The 25,084-nt window shown below is 40.7% G+C and overlaps 1 protein-coding gene across 1 annotated transcript in view; it reads left to right on the top strand.

Annotated features, from left to right (window-relative positions):
- The window catches only part of igsf3 (immunoglobulin superfamily, member 3), a 105,003-nt gene that overhangs the window by 24,740 nt on the left and 55,179 nt on the right, over positions 1-25,084 (top strand). The gene's annotated exons all lie outside the window — the stretch shown is intronic.

Raw genomic sequence — 25,084 nt, 5'->3', positions numbered from 1 at the left:
TGCGAGTGATTTACTAAGCTTCGGGCGCAATTGGTGATGGGTAAAAGTGGTGGACCCCTATAAATGATTTTTTTTTTTTTTTTTTTTTACTTTAGGGTAGGTCTGATGGTTTTCACCATGGAAAATTTGAGAGAGTGCAAAATTACATTTGAAGTGATAGAATTGGAAGTGTTAGTAGAAGAGGCAGACTGACTGTTAATTAATCACCCTCTTTGACTCACACAGCTTGCACATTCAAAGAATGTGTGGTTACTATTGACAATATATAAAGTCCCTGTTTGAGGGGAAATTTCCAATAAGCGCAGGATATCGTTCCAATAATTTCGGGGACAACCACATAAAAGCTATGTTTTTTTTTTTTTTTAACTGACCATTACATTGCAAGGAGGTTGAAAGGAAATTCAAAAGGACTTTTGTCAATTTCAAGTCTTACGCAAGACTCGTCCTTGTGGCTGCCTCTAAGTCAGCCCTCAGATCATTCAGAAGTTCAAAAATTATGCTGCTAAATAGACAATGCTGTATGTCTTGATTCTTTTTGTTTCTGGCATTTCAAAAATGTTTACCCCAGTGGAAAAGATCCGTCTTTCAATCATAGAAACGGCCAACATTACGTAATCATTAAGGCAAATGCTAAAAAATTGTTATAGGCATACCAAGTCCTGGGTGCGCCCGATTACTACATCAGTGTGCACACGCAAACCTTTAGTAAAGTAGGCCCTTACTGTTCTTTTTATTTAATTGTTTTATATGAATGGCCTAAGAATATGTATTTATACTAATATTTACTGGAATTATGATGTCTTGAGGTTACAAACAGCAAGTATTAACTGGCTTTCGTAACGGTGTTGGCGGCCCAAGAAGTTGCGCTCACTTACTGCCATATGTACTGTACTTGTTTTAATTTAATTACTGTAAATGGATTAGATGCGTTTTTAACATTCTTATCATAGATTAGTGATGGGCTATGCCACCTTCTGACTTGCAAACAAAGGAAGGAATGTCATCTTAAACCAAGGACCTGGTGTGAATAAAGCCTAAACAAACAGTGAAATATGTGCTTACATTTAATGATGCCAGATAACAGTACCCCCTCAGGCTGAAAGCCTATATTGTTTTCAACTGACCTCTTGGAAAGTATCAATCAACTTAAAATTAAGAATTCAATTGATTGTGCAGAATTGATTTACCTATTGTCTTGAGCAGGGATGAACAACAATGTGATGCTAGGAAACTACTGTAACTCCAAACGAAAGATACAAGGCTGAAAAGGTCAATTCAGCTATCAGTTGCGCTCTTTCTGATCTACTTAGTTGTTTTTGGAACCCTGAAACTCTGAATTAAAGTTGTATCTCAGACGAGGCACTTTAATTCACCCCCCAAAAGCCCAAAAGTATTTCTACAAGTACAGATGCTCAAAGGTGCAGGCTGTCCTATAATGGTTCCCACTTTGGGAAAGCGCTTGATTCCTTTAGGTCTTTTTCATGGGATTATAGTAATAGCACTAGCATCGAGATGCATTTAGATGATTGGGCCCCTTTTATGGTAAGCTATTGTGCAGCCACACAAGGATACGTACTGCGTGTCCACGTCAAGCATTTGGCTAACACTCTAAACATATGCGAGATGCAGATTGTGTTAGCAGGATTAGAATCTTATCAACTGTAGTAACTTTGTTCGACTTGTTTTGACTGTGGTGAAAGACATGTTGCGCTCTGGGGTGTCACCTGTTCATCAGTCTTTGCCAACAGCACACGCACACACACACACACACACATACGCCATCCAACAGGCCCACACAAGTGAGGACAGCTGCCATAGTTGGAAACTCCCTCCCATTCACGGCGTCATAATGAATGCAGACCTTGGCTGACCTTCGTCTCAGGGTCAAAGAGCAAATTAACCGACCAAATCGCCTTAGTAGTCACTGAAAAACTGTGAAAACCATGCCACATTGAACGCATCAGTCAGAATTAGACACACAAGCAAACAACCAGGGAGAAGACCAAGGCTCGAATGTTAGTTGCTTCTTGACAAATTTTACTCAAGATGGCAGCTGGAAAAAGTGGAGTCGGGAACAGCAAACAAGGGGCCCGCAGGCACTACGTAGCCCCAAAGGACCAGTGATGGGACATTGTGATTTCCGAGTTAATGTAGAAATGATCATTTCTAAAATGTAAACACTTGCAGAGATTTATAGAAACAGTGTTGCCTGTTGATATTCCCTACTTTAATAAATCATTGTTAATAATTTATTATAAGAAATCATTAACATGATCAGTGTCTTGACTCTTGACATGTTCCCAGATTACTGTCCCCATAGATTATTGTCATTACAGACGGTTGTCTTTGAATTTTGACAGTGTGTTTTGTGAATGTGGGCCGACTGTGCTGATAGCGCACAGTATTAATAGACGTGTGCGAGAGAGAACTAGAGGAGCTGTTGCGGGACTTTATCTTCCTTTTTTCCGTATCCGTAACCTCTTAACCTGCTTTTGGAAGTCAGGGCCACGGGGTCTCATGGTTTTCTGTCACTGGGCTCTGACGTTCCTTTGTGATCCAAGAACAGCTGCACGCTTTCTTCAAGCTTTGTGGACAAATGAGACCTTGACGCCCCCGCCCGCTCTTGCTCTACTCCCTACTGGTCCGGCTGCATTCATCAGTCCTTGACTCTTCCTCTAATGTGCTTAGGTTCTTTTGATATTGCAACTCTTTTATGAGGGGAATGTATTACAAAGACCACCGCGCACTGTGAAGCAAGGACAGTGGAACCTCTAAAGCCGTACGTCCTTGAAGTCATAAAATTTGAAATTCAACCAAAACTATCAGGGAAAAGACACAGGCGAGACATCAGAGTTGGAAGCGCTTCGATGCATGACACCACGCCACACACCAGCAAGAGCGCTGCTTCTTTTTTGTTTGTTTTTTTGTCACACCTTTTTCCCATAAGGAGCAGCCTCAACATGAAGTGTGAAGCTAAGAAGAACATGGGAAGATGAAGGATGTGTGACATTATTGTCACCATATATGCCTTGTCACTTATCAAAAGCCTCTTTCCCGTTTCCCTGGCTCTTCCTGGGTTGTAATTGTGTCCAAACATTGACAGAACCCAGCAATCTTCCGGCTTTGGAGATAGTGTCATCGACTTTTTTTTCTTTTCTTAATACTCAATAATGTTCCACTTGTCTTTCAGCTTGTCTGACCATTGAGAAAGTAAGAAAGCGAGATGTGGATCTGTGACTACGTGTTTTACTGTTAAGGAATTGTTTTTACACCTATATGAACATAAATATAGTAAGTAAATAATAAATGTTTTATGAATAGGACAGTTTAACACTGGAAAAGATTTGTATTTTTGTATTTATGGGAAAAGCAGTTCAAAAGTCCATCATTCATCCATTTTCTACAACACTTGTCCTGATTAGGTTTATTGTGGAGCTGCAGCCTATACAACTGATTTCAGGCGACAGGACCGGACTGTTTGCCAGCCAATCAGTTTCAAAATCAGTGAACAATTTGTAGGTTGACAAGAATCCCAAATTGGAATGTGTTTGACCTTTAGAGGTTTCCAGTATACTAGGAAGGAGCAGGCAATCTTCACAATTCAGTGATTCAAGGTTTAGGTGTCCATAGTTTCCATGGTTTTGTTTGCAAAGCTAATGACCTGCATTGTGTGTTCGAAAGTGAGCGCGCTTTCGGTAGCTTTCCGTGTGTCTAAACTTAGATCAATCAAACAAAAATGGAATTCTGCTGAGGGCCTGTGCATGCTGCCTTGGGCGGTGCAGCAATAATATGCATGAGAATGTTGTAATTGGCTATCACGGCACAAATGCACGATTATTTCCACTAACTCTGGATCATCACCTTTCCGTAATGCTGGAAAAGGTAACATTTCACTTTTCATTTTGGGGTTTGCCCCTGAAAATGTTGCCTTCATGTCCTTTGTTGAACGCATTTATTTATTGGTGACTTTAAAAACTCATTATATATCTATTGATGTGATTAAAGATGACAGATTGATGAGTTTGAAGGCATGCGCCAGAGTCGCGACTCCCAGGCCACAGCATTATGTACACCTACACAAGGTAATGAGAGCCAATACAAGGGCTGGTCCAAAAAGCCTTTACAATAATCCTCAGTTTTAATTGACATCATGTAATTACTGTGGTTGTATGTAAAGGATTACGGTAGGGTGAGCTAAATATTACAAACACCTCTGTGTCATGCAGTGCTGTGTACGTTTGCAGCTTTCTTTATCGTTTGCATGTAGTTAGCGTGACACATTTGTTTATGGATTTGGTTTGTCATAATGGGGAATAAAAGTCAATGCAGCATTATGTTTGTCTTGTATACTGCAGGTCTGCCATTGTACATATATAATGCCGTGATACAGCACGCTATCGCTGTAACGTACGATATGGATAGCAACGCTATTTGAGTGGCACACACTTTGCAATGCATGACTTGAATATAATTTAATAATATTTTGGACATACGGTTCACCAAGCATACCATAAAGATTGGTCTTTTGAACGATGTAAAAATGCCTTTCAAAGTGTATTGCAAGGCATCTAGTTCAAAACTGATTTTGGGGTAGTTTTCGTTTTTTTTATTGTTTTTTTTTCTTTAAATATACTGTATATATAAATCCATTCAAAAAAATCCATGTCCCATTTCTATACCCAACCTTACAAACTGAAATTGTGGCAAAATATATTTTGTATATTGTGTGTTTTGGTTCATGCTGCACTGTTGAACATGGGTTATGACTAAAATTAATCAATTATACCCCACTTAGTAAAATGGCTTTACCTGCTGCCCCGGACACTGTCCTTAGATCTCAAAATCTGACTTGAATTTTTTTTTTATTTTATTTTATTTTTTTTAATGAAGTTGAACTCAGTCTGTTCTGGGATGCTGGTTGTGTGAATCAATGTCAAATTAATTCTTTAAGAAAATCTTATTTTTTTCACATTCACAAGTGTAAAAAAACCCAAAAAACTAACCATTTTTATACGATAAAATTATAGAATACAGACAAACTGTTGCCATCATAAACCCATTTTCACATTAAAACAACTAAACTCGCTACCTTAAAGTACAACATACAAATTGTCATATTTTGTCATCTGTATTGAGCATACATGTCAGGTTGCGGAAAAAAGAAGTTACCGCAAATGTATTTTTCCACGAAAATATTTGTATGAATTTTACAAGCTTATGGGCCTTCAATATCAGTTCCACGCTATTTAGGTACAACACTTCTGAGTTTATATCTGTTATAGCTCAAGATGTGTTCTCTATGGTGATGGTAAAATGTGAGAATTCAAATAAGGCCTGCAAGGCGAAAGGTCATTTGTACTTCTATGTACACACCTCAGTTTTTCAGATCTTGCGAGCGTTGGTGTCCCCCCACAAGATTGACTAAGCGCCATCTGTACCATTCCGTTTGTGCTTAAGTCTGTTGGACTTCCTCCTACACGTCAGATTGGCGGAGAAAAGGACAACAGGCTGACATGGCCGTCATGGCTGTGCTTATCCTACGCACCAGCCTGTGCGCTAGCAAGTCCAGCAAGCAGCGGAACGGCCGAGCAGCACACTGCTTCTGCTCTCAGAAGCCTCATTTCATCATCACCGTTGTAAAACGCACCGTAGGAGTCACCTAAAAATGAAGCTTTTGCGTTTCTGCAAACAGTCCTCGCACACTGGTGTTGTGAAAAATAAGTATTTCCCTAATTCATTAATGATTGATTGGACAGAATGAGTGTCCATTTTCTGAACGTGTGAATATTTGGGGAAATAAAGTGACATACAGAATAAATACTGAACAGGAGAAAAAGGAATTTGGCAGACATAAGTAGCACTAGTGGTTAGTGGGCCAATGCTGAGTCGTGTGTGACCAATAAATGATGAGCTCTTCAACTCAAGTGCAGTGTGATTGGTTACACCTCCCCCAGGCATTATCCGCCATACAATTGGCGCCATATGGGTGCATTTTAAATAGTCTCTGACTGATGTGATTGCTAACGTGGTAACTTCTCCACCCGTATGGTCTCCAATTGCCATTAGCCCGCACAAATTGAAAAGAAGACTTAAAGTAGTTGGAAAGGTTGGGAATTTCAATGGAGGTGCACCACAGCTGGTGGCCAAATCCTTTTTTTTTTTTTTTTTTTTTTTAAACCTGGCTGCCAGGCTTCCTGCAAAATGCCACATTTCTCGACTCGCTCAATTGATTTTCTTCAAATTTATGGCCTAGTCCCCCCCACATTCTCACTGGAACAAATGAATCTATTCACATGCAGAAATGTGACCCTGTTATAAGCAAAGCAATGCATTCCCAAGATTATTGTGTGCTTTTAGCTCCTTCTCCTCAGAGTGGTTCAGTTCCTTACAGTATGTGTTATTTACCCCAGGTATTGTTTTGGAAATATCTGACCTGTAACATCCAACTTTTCAGTACCAGTTGCAGTAGTTGAGGACAATTTGCCTGCTGTCTGTTGATTGATGTCATTTCTGTATTACAATAGAAACCCTACCCATAAAAGCTCAATTTTTAAACATCATTGATTATGACAGAGAATAGAATTCGTGACGGTAGTGTTGCTTGCTTGCATGCATCACAAACCTGAGTCGTGTTTATCTTTTATTTAAATTACATGCTGTCTCGCTATACAAGCCATCATCATTCCCGCAACACACCTCGGGGTGAAAAACGAGGATGGGCATAATAATCAGATAATCAATTTGTCAATTAATTGGTTAAAAAAGTAGACTAGACAATAGCATCATGCAGTTGTGACAAAATGGAGTGTGCTACTTTGCTACAACCAGCAGAGGCACCATCCAAATAAATATCAACATGATGACAGCTAAACAGAGCTCCTTTCATGAAGAACTCTTCTATTCTCTAGGAAGTCATATTTTGATCTTTACAGCATTGGCCTTGAAAGAGGACTTAAGAACTTCCAAAGAGTGATTGTCCCATCCCTCGAAATATCATTGTAATCCTTTTAATTGAGCTGTTAAGGAAAACCCACAACCCCTACGTAGACAATTTGGACAAATTTGTTATAAGCTAAGGCTGCTAACTCTGTTGGCTAGCGTAAATCAGTGCTAACACTGCAGAACTACTTACCTTTTTGCCTTGAAATAATAGTGCTTTAGCCTCTGCTTAGCGGCTCTCTCTGCTTAGCGGCTCTTTCGCTCCGTACAGCCTGGTTGATCATTTAATTAGGTGAGACACCTGGTGTGGTCATGTGAAGTTGCCCCACTGTTCTGTCACAGTGAGGTGGAAATACAGAACATCTTGCAGACAGACACATTTTCAGAAATAGGCTAACGTATGATTTACTTGGTTGTTTAAGTTTGTACCCGATTGCTTGGCACACTCTTGGAGACCCAACTATTCACATGATAATGATTAAAAAAAACCCTGAATTTTCTATAATTCACCCTAGCTAGTCACCACCAATGCAATCTCCCAATTTCCCAGATGTGTCCCCTGCATCTGTGTCCTGGTCTCTACATCAATCCAAATCTCCAGAGTCAATTTAGCTCGGCCCATGCCTCAGCCTTAAGCCGGTGCTGGCCAGGTCGGCGCCCAAGTTTGTCAATACAGCCGATTGAACCCCCTTATAGTGCAGGATGATGGAGGGAACCAGTGATTGAATAGACACCTTGGTGGAAGAATGATTTTTGGGGGGAAATGCCTATAAGCATCTTTGGAGCGACACATGGGAAACCTTATGTTGACAAGTGGAGAAATAGTGGGATTGGTGAAAGCAGAAGGGTGGATTGAGGAGAGAAAGTAGAGTATAGAAGAGAATAGACTAGGGGAGTTGTATTTCTGAGTCCGTTGCTATTGATTTGGGACTCGAGGCCCGTGTGACAGAGGAGCATTTTATCTCCCGCGTCTCCTTGGAGGGACACTGCCAGCTTCCCTCTCTGGCCTCACCTCTCGGTTTCATTTCCCCACTCGGCCTCTTGTAGAGACTCTAAGCTGCACACCGGGCAGGAGTCCAGATGGAAAGAGATTCTTATCGCGGTGCCTGGCTCGACTTTTCCTCGCTCATCCCATCGACTTTAGCGGCCAAGACGCTGCGACATTACTGTCACTATGCTGCCATACATGAGACGCAAGCACAGACACACACATCCCTCATTGTCACACTGCAGCTAGCTGTCACCCCCACAACTGAAGCTGAGATTGTGCAGTAGTCCTCTCTTTGGATCCCTGCTATGCTTTCGACTGAAGAGGGCCACAAGAACCTAGCGAATCTTAGTACAACTACTGAATACATTTGTAACACAGTGAGAAAGCAGCCATTGAACACTACAACTACCTCCACACTTTCTAGTCCCAACACGGCCAGCCGTGCTTCTTGCGCTTGTTGTTAAAGGGTACATGTGTAAGGAAATTTAAATTAGTATGCTAATACACCGATCCCCATGATGCTTGTTCTGTAGAAAATCACATGTTATATACAGTATGCATGTATCTCATTATAGAATTCTAATTCACATCTGGTTCAGGTGATGCTGAGGTATCTTGCATATATTGACAAGTTCTCATCACTTCCCACCTTGATATTCATATTATTACAGAAATATAGATTACAAAACGATTTTGGAAATTATCTGTACAAATGCTGTTCATTGAGGGCAGCCGTGACAAACCTTACATTGGGTGGTGGTGTAATACATCTCTTAAACACCGTATTAAGATATATGGGTAGGTAGTTAAGGACTAAATCAGCATAATGAATTAGTGTGCACTGGGTTAGTAGACATTTTAAAATTGAGGAATATCGTTGCTGGATTGAATTGTTATGGAATCGTAGCCATAGTTCGTGGTTATGAATATGAATTCCTAGCAGGTACCCATGCTGCATTACCCAACTTCCTGCTCCAAATTTTGCTGCAGGGAAGCAATCAAAGTGCAATACTGGTGTCAAGCATATTCTGACTCTCAAATAATTTTTCGATGATGGCCTGTTCTCATTTTGGCTTTGTCCGACGCCCACCCTACTGATTAAGGGTTTTGAGAGGATGAGAGAGGATTTCATGTTTCCATATATGTTGGTGTGTGTTCTCCATACTCATATATGTTTATTAATGTTTATATAATGGGCTAAAGATGCAGCGCTGTTCCTACAGTTGATTAGATTAGTTAAGCTAAGCACCAACCCTCCAGGGCCCGCTGGCGCTTCTCTGTGAGATTACCAGAGCACAGCCACAGTTTGAATATGAATACAACATGAATATGGATGTGCTAACGACTATTTGTGTTCGAGCCTTTAAAACGTGCACAAGTAAAGTGTGGAACTTGCTGCATAATTGCCTCCAGGAAACATACAGTTTGGAGTCTAGTTGAGATGGGCTGCTCGCGTATTCTCTGACGCTTTGAAGCCTTATCTGAGCATGGCGGGGTCAGCGAAGTTTTCTCCGTTTGTGTCCGACAATGTATTTGCAAAAAACATACACGGGAGAGAATGCACGCACGCATGCATATTGGCATTGACGAAGTCGGGTTATTGAAACACTTGACACATTGGGATCCCGCGAGACAAATATCTTCAGGGATGTTCAGCCATGTGTGAGCAGTGAGAGGACTGAATTCGTTCAAGAATAACCTTTGCCTGGATAACACTGCAATCTCAACTCGTAGTTAGTTAAGGCCCAAAAGTGCATTTTATACTGTGGCATGAAGTCAACAGGTGCCATAATGTGGATTCACTGGCTAGTATTGTAAAGGCAGCATTATTTGTTGCTGCTGGAAAGTTCAATATTGCAATATTAGAGACAGTTGACTTACACGTGCCTTTTGGCTGTATCATAACGAGACACATTTTATTTCAGATTAAGGGCAGCATGAAAATATATAACACTGCTGCGTCCGGAGCTAAGACAAACTAAGGTCGTGTAAGCATGAGTGTTAATTTTTGCCGTTTATAATCACACGCTGTCAAATATTGTTCAAATGCGATGACGAATCTCGGCCAATGAGGAACAAGCTGTGGTTGATGTCACTGACATGGTACCAGCTCGACACACAAAATCATCGATAGAAAGAAGAGCACCACGGTCATTAGTGATAGCCGCTCACTCGACTTAACAGCCTCAGTGGCGAAACGTTCCCCTTCCACCATCTTCTTGTCACGTTTTTTTCAGTTTTAGGTCCTTCAGGATTGCTTACATCGGTTTTTAGATTAGCAAAGCAGTCACCTCATTAACAGTCTAATCTAGTCACAATGTCATTGTTTGCAGAGGGAAAAACGTTGTGTTACAAAGTCGGATGTAAAAGTGAAGATGGTGTGCGGGCAATGTGTGCAGTTTATGCTGTAGTTCCATGCTAGTTTGGTTTAACCACTAAAAATGAAGCTCTGTAACATGTACAAATGACACTTTCATGCCAGTATTAGTCAACTCAGGATCTGATTGTAAGACAATACAGATCTGCTGTTACCGGTGCCTTGATTTACGAGTTTTTCATTTTACGAGCCGTCGCTTGGTTTGGTTTCACTTTAGTTACCTTTGTGTTGCAAGCTGTTCCATTTTGTGTTGGTGAGGGAAAGAGTTCTTTTTTTTCCACACAAGTGAGGGTGGAGGGAAGATCTGTTTATCCCTCCCAGAAAGACTGGCAGCGCAGACTGGCAATGGCTCATTTGCCTCACCTGCTGCTTTGCTAGATGGCAGCCGGGTGACTAACTGAGCAGTGAACCTTTCACTTCACCTAAGTTGTTTTTTTCCTCTCTGTCATTCCCCCTTCAATCACAATTTAATCCCTTTTAGTGGAAATTGCACATTTAGTAAATGCTGATCTTTTGTCGAAACGATTATCAGTGAATCTGGTGGAGGGCGGGATCCAAATGCAAAACCAACAACTTTGGAGTTCTTTCACAGTTAAATACGCTCTTCTTTTATATTGACTTCAAAAGAGTTTGATGCTTTTTGGCCTTCTTTAAGGTGCAAAGTAGCTTCTCCAGCTTCCTCCTGAGACCAGTGGAGGCAAAAATAGCGATGGCACTTCCTCATATTCAAAACACCTAATGGACAAACAACAGTACAGTGGTACCTCTACTTACGAAATTAATTGTTTCCGGGAGAAATTTCTTAAGTGAAAATTTTGTAAGTAGGGACGTGTTTTCCATGTAAATGCCCTAATCCATTCCAAGCCCCCCAATATTCAGACATAGATGTTTTATAAAGCATAAAAATGCATCAAAATTTGTAACAAATACATGTTACGATTAGATTATTGCACAATAAATGAGAGTTGTGCATATTGTAAAACACAAAGAATAGAGTAAAGAATAAAAATGGTCGTTTACTTTTTAATTGCTGTCCTCATCGCTTTTTGTCCTCTTTGGCTCATGTTCTCTCTCAGAAGTGGTTTTTGCCTGGCGTTTTGTAAAGAACTGATTTAATAACATGGTGGCGACTGTCAATACATTACAGTTATATTCTTTGGCGAGCTCAACCAAACGCGTCCCCTTTTCATACTTTTCTTTTATCTCTTGCTTTGTTTGTATGGATATAAAAAACGATTTTCTCCTTTTTTCCTTTTCCTCGTTTCTAATTCATGTAAAACTATCTGAACACCTCATGGCACGAGGGGCGAATGACGAGGACGCTGCAAAGACATATTTATCATATATATATGTATCTACCTACCTGTTTATCTACACACATAGACACATTGGGTAGAGGTCCCTCGTAGCCAACGGGATGCCAGGAAGATGCTAGGTAATAGCCAATGGCAGAGCAGCTATGCGTATGTTGCGTTCACGAACACAGCGAGTAGCAGCCCATATTTTTACCTTTCGTATGCTGAAATTTCTTTCGTAACAAGAGGCAATATTTTCCTGTTGGGGCGTTTCGTAACTTGAAAATTTCGTATGAAGAGACGTTCGTAAGTAGAGGTACCAGCAACCCCTGCCCTGTGGTATGCCTCTCTTTATATCAGCTGTGTTCATCACCATAGTTACAAAGGAAACACAATCATGATTTGGAAATGGTCACAGATGATCTTCAATGCCAAGCTTCCACTGTTGTTGGTTGCACGTGGATCGACAGTGTTGCTTTACGAGTGATTATACCATATATCTTAAGAGCTCTCGAAGAGATCTCTCTCCTCAGTGCGCAGGGGAACTACTTAAGGGGAACAAATAAATGCCTCTTCTCAAATACACACCTCTTTTTCCCACTTTAGTAAGAACAATGATAAGAGTTGCCACCATCCATCAATTTATCCATCCATTTTCTATACTGCTTGTAAGGAGTAAGGGTTGCAGCTTGCAGGTCAGCTGGAGCCTATCCAAGCTAACTTTGGGCAGGAGGCGGGGTACATCCCGGAGTGGTCACCAGCCAATTTCAGGGCACATACATACAAACAATCTTATGGACAAGTTAAAGTCTATAAGGAAGCTAAGATGCATGTTTTGGGGTGCAGGGAGGCCATGCAAGCTCCGCATGGGATGGTCTGAGCTGAGATTTGACCTTGACTGTGGCAGATCTGTAACTATTTCGAGCCACCTTTCCACCAAGCGGTGCGGGTCATTGTGGTTTATGCGAGTGCAGCTCCAATTCATTTCCTTTGTTTCGAGCTGTTGACAGATAAGCCTAGCAGATATCTGCATGACCTCCATGAATACTACGACAACTTACGGAATCAGCATTTTCTGTCCTTGTCGTGTTGGTGTACAATAGAGGTGTCAGGCATGGCAATTTAGCTCGTATGCTCCCGTTCCCTTTATTTAGAGGCAAGCTTTGTGGGCCTGGCAGAATGACAAGGCTCTGTAAACTGATTAAAACACAGCGGTATGATTTATAAGGTTTATTAACTCACACAGACGCGCACACATGCATATGCACACAAAAACGGTCAGACGGCCGCGACTATAACTGGTTCTGTCCTCCGGGAAGTCTTTAATTGGTCACAGTGCTTTACCATCTGGGGTTGGTGTGACGTACAGAGGGAGTCATGTAGCGATGCGGGATCCCGGCAAAAAATGGTGGAGAGGAAAGGCAGTGCAGCAGGGATGAAACCTATTAGGTTTTTAATACTGTCACCCCATCTGCAGTGGGAATCATGATATGCTTGATCAATGCTGTTTATAGTGTCACAGCATACCACTGCACATGGAGTACCCCTGCGCATCGGAGCAAGCCTTTGGGTAGATTAGGTAATTGCCGTCGTGGGATTTGTCTGTTTTGTGTGTGTGTGTCTGCATGTCGGGGTGAGGTTTTGTGTGGATGCTGGCAGTCTTCGCCAAATCCCATGTGTCCTTACAACCTCGGGGACTGCAGGGACGTGGAAGACAAACAGTCAGTGCTGGCTGTCTGATGGAGAAAGTTGCAGCTGGTAAAGATGGCAGGAAGGAAAAACAGGGAGGGAGATGCTGAATGGAGGGTTATTTCGTGCATGTTTTAGGCATAGGGAATAAATCTTTGATGTTATGAAGGATTTTAGTCAACGATAGCTATGCGCACAGCTCCTCTCAAACACTCTTAGGAAGATTTGTCTTTCATACTCCCACCTCTCTTCAGACTACCCCTCCTCACTCCTTGCCATTTAATCTCCCACTTACTCTCCATCTTCCCAACACACTCACTCAGCCTCATTTCCTGGCTGGTCCTCAGTGAGAGGTAATGTCATAATTGTTTATATACCTGTGTGGGGGTGTGCGTGCGTGCGTGTGTGTGTGTGAGTTTGCACGCATCTTGTTAAATCCTCCTCTTGTGCCTTTGTATAAACAGCGCTTCATATTTGAGGCTTCTCACCGCGAATCCCTGTCTTATCGCAGCACTCAGCCTTATAAATCCACGTCACCATTCTCCTTCTACAATAACAAAGAGCCTACCGCGTCATTCTTTGCCCAGCGCGCACTTCACTGCTCTCCCACTTTTTGCCTTTGTTACGCTGCCGGATTGTGCTGTTCAATTAGAAAAGTGGACATATGCAAGGTTCTAGACATGAAACTAGCTAAAACTTATAGGGTGAGTGAAGAGTGCATGTCAGGTTCGCACCAAGTGAGACATTAGTAAACAACGCACACAATGAGGAGAGAAGACACTCGACACAATATTGTTTTTTTTCTTGCAAGGAGAGCGCAGGGAAGTGTACGATTACAGTTCCTAAAACCCTCCTGCGCCTCCTCCTTTTTATTTTCGGCTCCTGCACCTCCTCCTTTTTATTTTTCTTAGGAGTCCCTGATTACAAAGGTGAAAGCACCTGGAACACTCTGAACTTGTTTTGTCTATGTGTGTGTGTGTAAACCCACAAACTAATAAAGCCAACAAGCCTAATCATGAAAAATCTAACACATGAATCATGATATACATTATTAATCTTACATTCCCCCCTGTTTTTATATCATTTAAAGCTAAACCTACGAAGCTAATAAAGCTAACAAGCCTAATCATGAAATATCTAACACATGAATCATTATATACATTATTATTCTTACATTCCCCTCTGTTTTTCTTACATTTGCACAGTCCATTGTTATTGTTTTATTCTGTCCCAAAGATGTCGTTTTACCACGGGATGCTCTTCGATTAGAGCATCGTTCCTATTTTGAGGATGTGTCCTACTCACATTCCACTTTCTCCACAAGCAACTTCGACTTACATGATTAAAACAAGTTTATAATGCTGAAAAAAAGAGACAATTATGGTATAACCTTACAACAATTATTCTATCAGTGCAGCACTTAAAGCCCGGCATATAGCCAAGTGTTTGCTTGACTTTTTGAAAATCTCCTATTAAGCTATACAAAAAAATAAATTAATAAAATCTGAAATGCTGTTTTCATTGTGCCACCAATAAACATTTTTCAGTCTGTGAATGAAGTACAAATACTTTTACGCATCCAAACTGGCATCCTCACACGGCTACAACAGTTAAAACTACCATCAGGTATTTTATCTCTACGGGATTACCTGGCACAATACAAAGCCAATATGGCAGTTGAAGTCTTCATCAAGCGCTTAGTGGGCTTACCATCAGGCCACCTATGGAATCAGTCTGTATTACATTAATGAGGAAAAAATAAGCCCCTCGTATATATACACACGCACACACACACACACACAACTAACATGCAGTCTGTTCTAGATAAACTGTGTACGTAGAATAGTTCTTGAGGGTATTACACTGGCCTTAAGTACCATGTCAACAAGCGTACATAATTGTGGAATAATTTTACTTCTTAGTGAATAAGGCTGCTGATCTACTCCCACTTGATGTTGTTTGAAAGCGTAGAAATGAAGTTAAAAATAGTGAAGGTGAAACGAAGACTGCCAGAAACCTCAAATACCAGAGCTATTATCAACATCTAACAACAGACATTCAAAAATATATTTTATGTCACATTTCTACCCCTGTTCAGTTCATCGTAACACAATATGAATTAGAGTGGAGAATCCTGATCTCTTTCCCGCACGAGTTGTGTAGGCGGGATGATGATAGCTGCATCAACTACACAAAAGGTATGACATCATAGCAGCGCAATGCAAACCGCCGATGAATTTGACAAAAAAGGAACGTGACATTGTAAACAATGGATAAAAATGGAGGACGTGGCATTTTGTCTTCTAATTGTTAGCGTGTCACTATTTATTTGAAGAGGAAGACAAGCCATATTTGAGAAGAGTCGCTTTGTCAGTTCAAATTATTCAGATTGTCACATAGAAGGAAGATTCTGTCAACAAGTCAGAGGGCCGCGGATTATTTGGCTCATTCTAGGTACAATGACTAAACCCTAACATAGCAACTATAGTCATATTGTATAGATGAGCTAGTTTTGCATCCCTCACAATTTGGAAACTGGACTGAGCTGTGCTTCTAGGCTTGAAGGCGGACCCAGCATGCAGCCAATAGTCATAAAAAAAATCTTACTGATGAGAACAGGAAGGACAGAAGAGAAGATCTGATCAGAGCAGTCCAATAAAGAGCACCTGATTGTTGGAGGCAGGCATCGACCACACCAGACAAGAGCCAAGATACAAGCTGTGCCCACAGTCAAGTGCTTGATCACTGGGCGGAAAATGCTAACCCGGAGATATAGTAATTTTTTTTTTTTTTTTTTTAAACGAATACTGACTTGTGTGCAAAGCCAGATGGGAGAAACCATCAGGGCTAGTCTAGAGGTTGAGCTAAGACCCTGTAAGATTTCAGTTCAAGTGGACTAACTGCTAATTAATGACTTTGTAAAGAGTCAAATCCAAATAATCCACTGGGTCAATCTACCACCATAATAGAATCTTTTAAAAGCTATAGAGGCAGTGCTTTAAGAACTCAACCCAACGCATCTTTATTTAGACATTTGAGAATTACATAATTAGAAAAGTATTAAAACGTAGTTTAATCATGGTGTAATGCAAACGTGAGTTGCATTTTCCATTCCAACACTTTATTAAGCATTATTAAAAGTACATACCGGTAATTTAAAACAATAAAAGCAGTAAAACACATTCAGGCATACATTATTCTTTTCTGAACATGACTTTTTAAGGGTGTGCCTTTTTTTAAAAATTAATGTCTCTAAAAAGCTGAGTTAATGCCTGCCCTTTCCTAGAACTTTTTTCATCTCAGTGATGTGAGATATCGTCACGCATAACACATTTTGATACATTAGAGCAGTGATTCTCAACCAGTGTTCCCTGAGAGATCATCAGGTGTGCTGTGTAAAAATATCCAATGTCAATTATTTTGACCAAAAATGTGTTTTCCAATATTTTTGGGGTGTGTGTTGATCAATGTAGGCCAACCACATATAGCAACAGGCAAAACAATGAAATGTTCTTCCACTAGATGACTGAAGCCCTGTATATCCACTTTTTGTGAATCATTCTGCGAAGTGGTGTGCCAAGAATGTTTTGTTCTGATGTGAACTTTGTGCCTTTGGTCAATAAAGGGTGAAAAACACCGCATTACAGGTGTGTTTTTCCCCAGAATTCCATTGCACTCTAATGCAACTTTAGGACGAAAGAAAAAACAGCAGCTAGTGAAACACCAAAAGTGGTGGTGATCAGTTTGTGGAAGGTCTTGACATTACAAAGCTCTTCTTGTGTCCCTCTGTTGGTGTTCTGTTATATTCATTTGACTTTGGACTTCTTTGGGGAAGTCAACCCAAAATTTGTCTTTCCAATATGTCCTAAACATGTCATTCTGAATATCATTACATCTGTGAAATATGAGCTGTGGAATGAAAATGTCATCACCGTTGCTCAGGGCTCAACTTCAGAAAACAGGTGAGCCATAATTAGTGGCTAACCTGAGCCCTGAGCAACTGTGATGTCATTTTCAGTCAACAGCAACTGACAAAATGGCCGCCCCCAGAGATGGGCGGGTGGATTTTACTCCTTCACTCATATTCCACAAACACAATATTAATCGGAATGCCGTGTTTAGACTAGTGGGGCCGCATAGAACATATTATCGTAAAGATTTTTTGTGGGGTGATTTCCTCGTTAAAAGACACTTCAACTCCTGTAGTAAATATTTTTGTATTAGAGTCATTGCCATCTAAAAGTGTGCATTTTCTAAGCATGGTCCTTAAGCATGCATCGCGCCATTGGTTTAACCTTCAATGTGCTTTTTCGAAAAACGAGGCAAGTCACTTAAGCACTGTGTTATTCCGTTGACCTGCAGCAGCAGAGTCACACATGTCTTTGAAGCATCTGTTAGGTGAGTCAAAGAGCACTGCGTTAGTCATTGATACAACTCGACGGGTTGCTGAATTTCTGGACTTGAAAGCATTGTGTGTTTAGAGGGTCCCCTACTAGGAGGGGACACACTGGCCGGTCGTGACGCACCTCTCCCGCTGTGTACTTGCAGTTGCAGGTATAATGAGCTGTAATAACCAGAGGAGGTTGAGCTTTGTGTCTCCTTTTTGTTTTTACTAGTCTTATGACTCACCCAAAATAAAAAAAAGAATCAAGGAGGCATTCAACGATTAGTTAGTGAGTGTCTCGGAATTCAATAAAAATATTCATGCTGTCTTCTAAGAAAGTCTTTTATGCGGACACGCCGATGGAGGAAGTAGACAAAGAAATATGTGATAATTGGGCGCAGACGAGCTCGTAGGCGAGGAAGGGAAAAGAGCAGGGATGAGGCGGGTGGTTGCAGGGAGACAGACGAAAAAAGCTCCAGTGATGAGTAAATGGGACAGAGCCTAAAGAGGGATGACTGTTTGGTGACACCAGAAAGAAAGCTACTGAGACCCCTTTTTATTAAATGAAAAACCCTCTTCCTCTCCGCCATCGACCTCTGAGCTGTTGTGTGGGGACTCGACCAACCCGACACACACACATACACCCTCGCCGAGAGTGATGTTCCATTAGCAAAGGACCTCCCACCTCCTAACTGAAAATCTCATAACAGCTTCTGTGAGATCGCTCATATCCGACCACTTTTTTTTTTTTTTTTAAATTTCATCTGGCTTCACGTTTTCCAAATATTGGCTACGTTCTGAAACCTCATTAATCAGACTTTGCATCATGCATACGAGACTTTCAGCTCATAGCGAATCATTTGTTAAGCATAGTCGTGAATCCATTTGTTTTCATTTGGGCCCTTTGCATCATAAAACTTCCAAATTGGCCAAGTTTGCATTATGGAATCTTTTTTTCAGTCTGTGATCCTTACAGGCAAATTGTTAATCCATTCTTATTGCAATATTGTAGAATAGAAAGAAGCCTCTAATTTCCCATATACTGAGCTGAGAAGTCACAGCAACTTGTAGTGTAGCCTATTTCTCACCTGATTTATGAAGCTCGCTTATTAACTCATTCACTGCCGTTGAGGAATTTACTTGTCTTTTGACAGTCCAGCCATTGTATCCCAGGAACCCATTTATATTTTTTTCAAATTTTTTCAAACGTTAGGGTAAAAGAGGGTCAGAAACTGTCTGGCAATGAATGAGTTAAAGTGGAAAAGTGTTGGGAAATAATGGTCTATATTTAAATATATTTAACGTAGCTTTTACCCTCTCTTTGAATATTGACACTAACAGTATAGGATGAGCATTTTGGGGAAAAAAAAAAGGTTGTGATTGACAATGCGGATAACAAGGGGGCCGCAGTTGTGGCCGGGCAGTGGCGAGTCTGAAACGATGAAGTCACATTGACTATCATGGTGAACAACAACGTAATCTACCTGTATTGCCATATTGATATTTTCTTTCCAAACTAGTGAACATCATATCAACGTGACATCGTAACCATTGCACATGCTGAAAAACTGGATTGTGATGTTATCAATACCTGATGCAGTTGTATTGCTACTGCGCTGTGACAGATAACACTGTAATATAACTGAATCACGATTTCAATGCTTCATCGGCCTTATATAAAAAAAATGTCAAACACGCCATGTTCACATACCGACTGTAGCAGTATCTGATGCAGTTGTAGCGAGTGATAACATGTTGCAATATCTACATTTTGTCCCAGTCTTGATGCTAATGTAACATTTGCTCTGCTCAAATGATTTCAGCAATATGAAGCTCTTTACTGCCTCAAAAGAAATTGGCAATGTCAACATTGAATATTTGACATCTTGCATAGTGTTTGTGCAAACTAATAAATCCTCTGTTATGGTTCTCTACACATTCACTGTTGACCCAATTATATACAAGGGTTATTAATGGGCTCATTATTTTTTCTCTTCCTACACTGATTTTCTTTTTCACTAAAATCACTGATATGAATTATGAACATTAGAAAGCAATTAACTTATTTGTTTGGGAAAGCCTAAACCGCTTCGTTGAAGAGCAGCCGACATGGATTTACATTTGCGCAGCATACTAAGTATGTCGTTAAAAATAAAATTAGAGTGTGAAAATGTAAACAAATACTAAAATGCCTGCTGAGTGAAACCAGCGTTGATTTACAGTAGAATAGTGTAACTTTTTCTTTCTGGACCAGTTGCTTTGATGGATGCTGGCATTTTGCCCAAAAGACACTGGAAAGAGAGCATCATAAATTCACAAGAGAATATCACACGCAGCACTTTGGCAGCAGAACCCACCAACCATACACTATACATAATATTGCTGCACTGGTTTGTATTAAATTATTTCATCGGGACCATTTTTTTTTGAGGCCGTGTATGATAATTGCGTGACATACGACTTGAGAAGAACCCTTAAAAGCAGCGAAACCGTTGAAGCGATGCGCTTCATCTAGGTTCCACTAAGTTGCCCGGGCTCCTCTGATCATGCTCGTGTGTTGTATTATGGATGTAACCCCTGCTGTGGGCCTAGATCGCACACTGCAGCCTTACACTTTTTGACACCAAAGCACCTGACCCAACCCATCACCCCTCCTTTTGCCACTGCCGATGTCTCGTTTGGCACGGCTCCTTATTAGGTTTCCAACTCTTGAGGGTAGTTTGACATGCCAGAGTTGGTGTTCCAGTGTTTAGTTTGATGACCTGTTTGATTTCCCAGATCCAGACAAAAGGCAAGGAAGAGATTACAGTAAACCCCCATCCATTGCAGAGGTTTTATTCCAGACCACCCTCACAATCTGTGAAATCTGCTATATAAAAATTCCCCTCTTTACTGTAAATTCTCTATGGACATGTTTTTTTTTTTTTAATAGCATTTACAGCTTTTATTATTAATTATTAATTAATTGTAATTATTTGGCAAAGAAAGCTACATTTTATAAACGCCAAAAAGATATACTTAATCACTGTCGCTAAAATGCAGGGGAATCTTTTGTGCATCTTGAACACAAAAAAAGTGTATCTTTTCTGTATCGAAATTAAATATAAAAGTGCTGACATTTGGATTAGTACATGCTAAATAATTTACGTTTACAACCACATTATATAGCTACTATATCAACGACATAATGAAGGACTAACATCTTTTTTCCGTTTGTATCCTTAAGGGATGGCTACTTGATTTAAAGATGGCGAAGAGGACTGCAGAACGGCTTATTTCTGTGGTTTTGCACAAAACATAAAGACTGCTTGTAGCCCGCATTTAAAATGCAGAAGGGCATTATTTCGAGGTTAATTTAAAGTCGCTACACATTCGAACAGCACTACAAAACGGCTCACCTGTTTTTCTTAAGATGAGCCATGATTGGTTGTTACCAGAGCCCTGAGCAACTGTGATGTTATTTTTAGTTGACAGCCAGTGACAAAATGGCCACCCTCTGCGATGGACAAATTCGGGTGGATTTTACTACTTAACTCATATTCCACAAACACAATGTCAATCAGAATGCCGTGTTTGGACTAGTGGGGCTGCATAGAACATATTATTTTAAAGATTTTGGGGGGGTTAATTTCCCCTTAAACTTTTTTTTAATCAAATTCATTGATTAATCTCCGAAATAATTGGCACATGAATTGATTACATAATGGCTGGATGGATAAAATTACGCTTAGCTGCAGCCCAGTATATGTCAGAGGGATAAAACAATTCCAAGCATTTTTTTTGGATTTGGTCTCAAGTGCAAATTTTAACCTATTGTAGGTTGTTCCGGAACACTGTTCACATGTTCACTGTAATCATGTCATTTTTTTGCTTCTGGTAGCTCAACGCGTTGAGTTAAACAAGACTTTCTTTGTTCCTCATCCTTGTCCTCCCATTTAAAGCCCAATTATACCATCTCCCCATTGTACCTCCTCGTCAGCCAATCGAGTGACTCGACAGCAATCTCAGAGGTGGAGGGTTTGAAGCATGACGTATAACGAGGCTGTCAGTGACAAGCGTAGGCGAGGCTGCTGGCGTGTTTATCCCTAATTGTGTTGCGTCCTGACCCGGTATACGCCTGCACGAGTTGCGACAGTCCTACCTCGGTGATGAGGGCTTCCGAATCGGATCTGAAGATCGCCCCCGCTCTCAGCACTTTTATCCATTTCACCAAGTAATTAACATTAATTGCCCTGCTGGCTTCACCAAATGGTCGTTTGAGTTGCACCAACACGCCGACACTTAACACGCTGCCGCGCTACGTAAATCGGTACCCACTTCAGCTGTGTCTGAACATCTGCTGCACTCGCCCTCTGTGAATGATTCTTTGGCCAGAATGTACTCATTAGTCAATTTCATTGATATTTTAAATGAGATAAAACATGTAAACATTTAAACTTGCTGAAGACTTTGTTAAAGGCCACATACAGTTGCAATACTATCCATTCCGGGGCGCTGGTAAACTTTGTTAGGATTTAGGATACATTTTTCCCCACAGGAAAAATTGTAAATTGAATTACAGGATCCAACTGTTGTCATTGTGGTCCCCAACCAGTCTTGTTTTTGTCGTTTCATAATTTGAGGTCTCACTGCTCTGCTTGACATGTTAATTTTGACAAAAAAGTTTGATGCTTATGTTGTCACAGAACACAATATTCTGAAAAATCTGTCAAAATGCTATTAAACAGCTGTCTGGGGAGCTCTGCTTTGAAAACCTCTGACAGCGAATGAGTTATTGCGCTCACTGAGCTGAAGTCGCACTCGATTTTCCAAACTGTTCTACAATTCAAATTTGGAGGTCCCGCTGTAAAACGTAACGGTTGTTGCAAGACAGACCGTAATAGGGAAAGTATACAGCTACCGTACAAAATAGTTGACTGGTGCTTTTGTACACCACCACACATTTTGGCTGTGCAGTTTAGTCTGTTGTAATGAAATAATGAAATATTTTTTTCCATGTCAAACAAAACTAAAAAATAAGTAGGCCACATGTGTTGCCTCGCCATCAAGCTTGACATACTACACGCACACACGCGCGTACGCACTGAAGTCCTACGTTGTTTGTTTCGTCCTCCTGCAACTTTAAAATGCATTGAGCCAAGTGTAAGGAAAGAAGTTTGGATGCATGGAATATACAGGTCACGTTGGATAAATCATCTATTTTCACCTCGTCTCATCTTTGCAAATGTCTTCTTTTCCACTGTTTTTGTGCCTTTCTCCCTGCCACTCGCACATCCTCATGCGCGGACTTAAAAGGGCAGCTTGGGCAATGACGATCGTCGCTCACTTCAGAGATTTGACGGAAGGAAGATCGGCTAGGAGGGAAGATTAAAGAGGGGAGAAAATGTAGATGAGGTAGACCAGAAGGGAAGATTTATGGTTGACTGACAGCCTCTGTGCCCGTCAAAAAGGCAAAAATAATAAACAGAATTTTTATTTTTTTTCCCTTCACGCTCAAGCACAACAAACCCAAAATGTGAAGGATGATCAGTCAAATTCAAATACAATATTAAAAATGGAATCCAGGGTGAAAAATATGTGATGTAAGCGTATGAACCTGATTAATGAGTTTTTTTGGGGTTATAATCCCTAAAAGGCAAGGAACCACATTTGGGAAAAAAAAATCAAAATGGACACTTGTGATGTCCTCCAGCCAATCAGCAAAGAATACTATTATTATAACATTTTAATGTACAAATATTTTTAATGGGCCACACGTTTGCAGAGTAGTTATCATCTCCCTCACATTTCTGAGGTTCAGAGTCAGAATTTCAGCTTTGCTATATAAAGTTTGCATGTTAGCTTTATTATATGCCTTACATCGTTAATTGGAGTGAATGCAAGTGTGAATTGGTTGTTTGTCTACAACTGACTGGCGACCAGTCCAGGGTAAACTCAGCCTCTCACCCAGTCAGCTGTGATAGGCTCAGCGGCCGAAGGAGGACAAGCACAGATATGAGGAAAAAAAAGAAGTCCAACGACTAACTGAGATATAACTAAGAGGAATGATTTAGGAGTTTTGATGTTTTCATGATATCATCAATGTGTTGATTCAAGACTTTTAAAGGATTCATTCTTGAAATAACACCTTCCTAAATAAACAAAACAATTAATAATAAATCCAGATTGCTACATAAAATAAACTGTTGCCAGAATAAATGAATGCATAACCCAAACCGATAAAAAAAAAAAAAGCCAACTTCTTGGAAGAGATATTTCAAGGAGTCATTTATTGGACAAGAAAACCGCATTTGGCTTGAATTGAAGTGAAAAGGGACACCGCACAGATCTGAATGCAGGAGGACAATCTAATTTAGTTAAGCAAAAAGGTAATTAAATCTAATGGAAAAGTGAGAAAAGTTTAACATTCTGGAGAAAACAATCTTTCAAAAAGTATTTCAAAGGGTGCCCTATGAAGCGTTACTAGCCTTAATGAGTATTTTATTTCCGTGTGGATTGGCCATCTAGAACCATATCTGCCCCAACAATCAGGCTTCAGGTTGACGTCATCCACTATGTATGACATATGGCCGCAATAGTTGAGGTAGTTGAATTCACTGCTATCTTGTCTCAAATGACAGGATAAAGTGTGTGTTTGTGCCCAGGAGTGCCATCTCATTCGGGTCCTAATCCGCTCCCAGATTGAGGTCAGTGGGGCCATTGCAAGATCGCCACAACCCTCACTCTGACCCTCCGAAATGCTGAGATTGGGTGACGCTTTCTGATTGGTCTGCTATCCCTGATTGATCCGTCTCCAAATCTGATTGGTCCAGGGGGCTGAGGACTAGTCCCAGTGTTAAATGCCTCCATAAAAAGTGAGGAGGCCATGGGCCGTGAAGCATCAACTTGCTGAATTCTTTCAGTCCAGGGGGATTTACAGAGGGCTTCACAATAGATATTGGAGGAATGCCGGGGCACAAGGTTGTCCCAGTGACGCTTTTGCTGTTCTAAGAGGCCCGGAGCATCATGTGGGAGGGTTGCTATGGCGATGGTAGGTTGTAGCGTAGGTGTGTTGTTGTGGTAACAGTCCGCTCAGGTTCTGATTGCTGAGCATCGAGTCTTTTGATGCGTTAACAGTAATTGACAATTTTAGTATTATCCCATGTAATAATGTAGTAATAAATGTTTTATAACACCGTCGAAAGGACAATGGCTTTCAGGTATGTGCAGACCGCGACCAAGGTCTATGAAATTGTGGTCATGATTTATACAAATATAAAATGATAGGGCACTGCAATAAACTGTAGTTCACATTTTATCCTGTTTGTCACCAAAATTAGTAGTTTATGGGTGTACGATAAGGACACAATTCCATATCTCAATTTATGCAAGATATCTCTAACAATATTACTACGGCTTTCGTGAAAACT

The sequence above is a fragment of the Filicampus tigris genome, chromosome 14 (assembly GCF_054856515.1).
Source record: "Filicampus tigris isolate MCC_2025a chromosome 14, RoL_Ftig_1.0, whole genome shotgun sequence".
NCBI lineage: Eukaryota > Metazoa > Chordata > Actinopteri > Syngnathiformes > Syngnathidae > Filicampus > Filicampus tigris.
The sequence above is the reverse complement of the archived record's forward strand: the minus strand, read 5'-3'. Positions and strand labels throughout refer to the sequence as shown.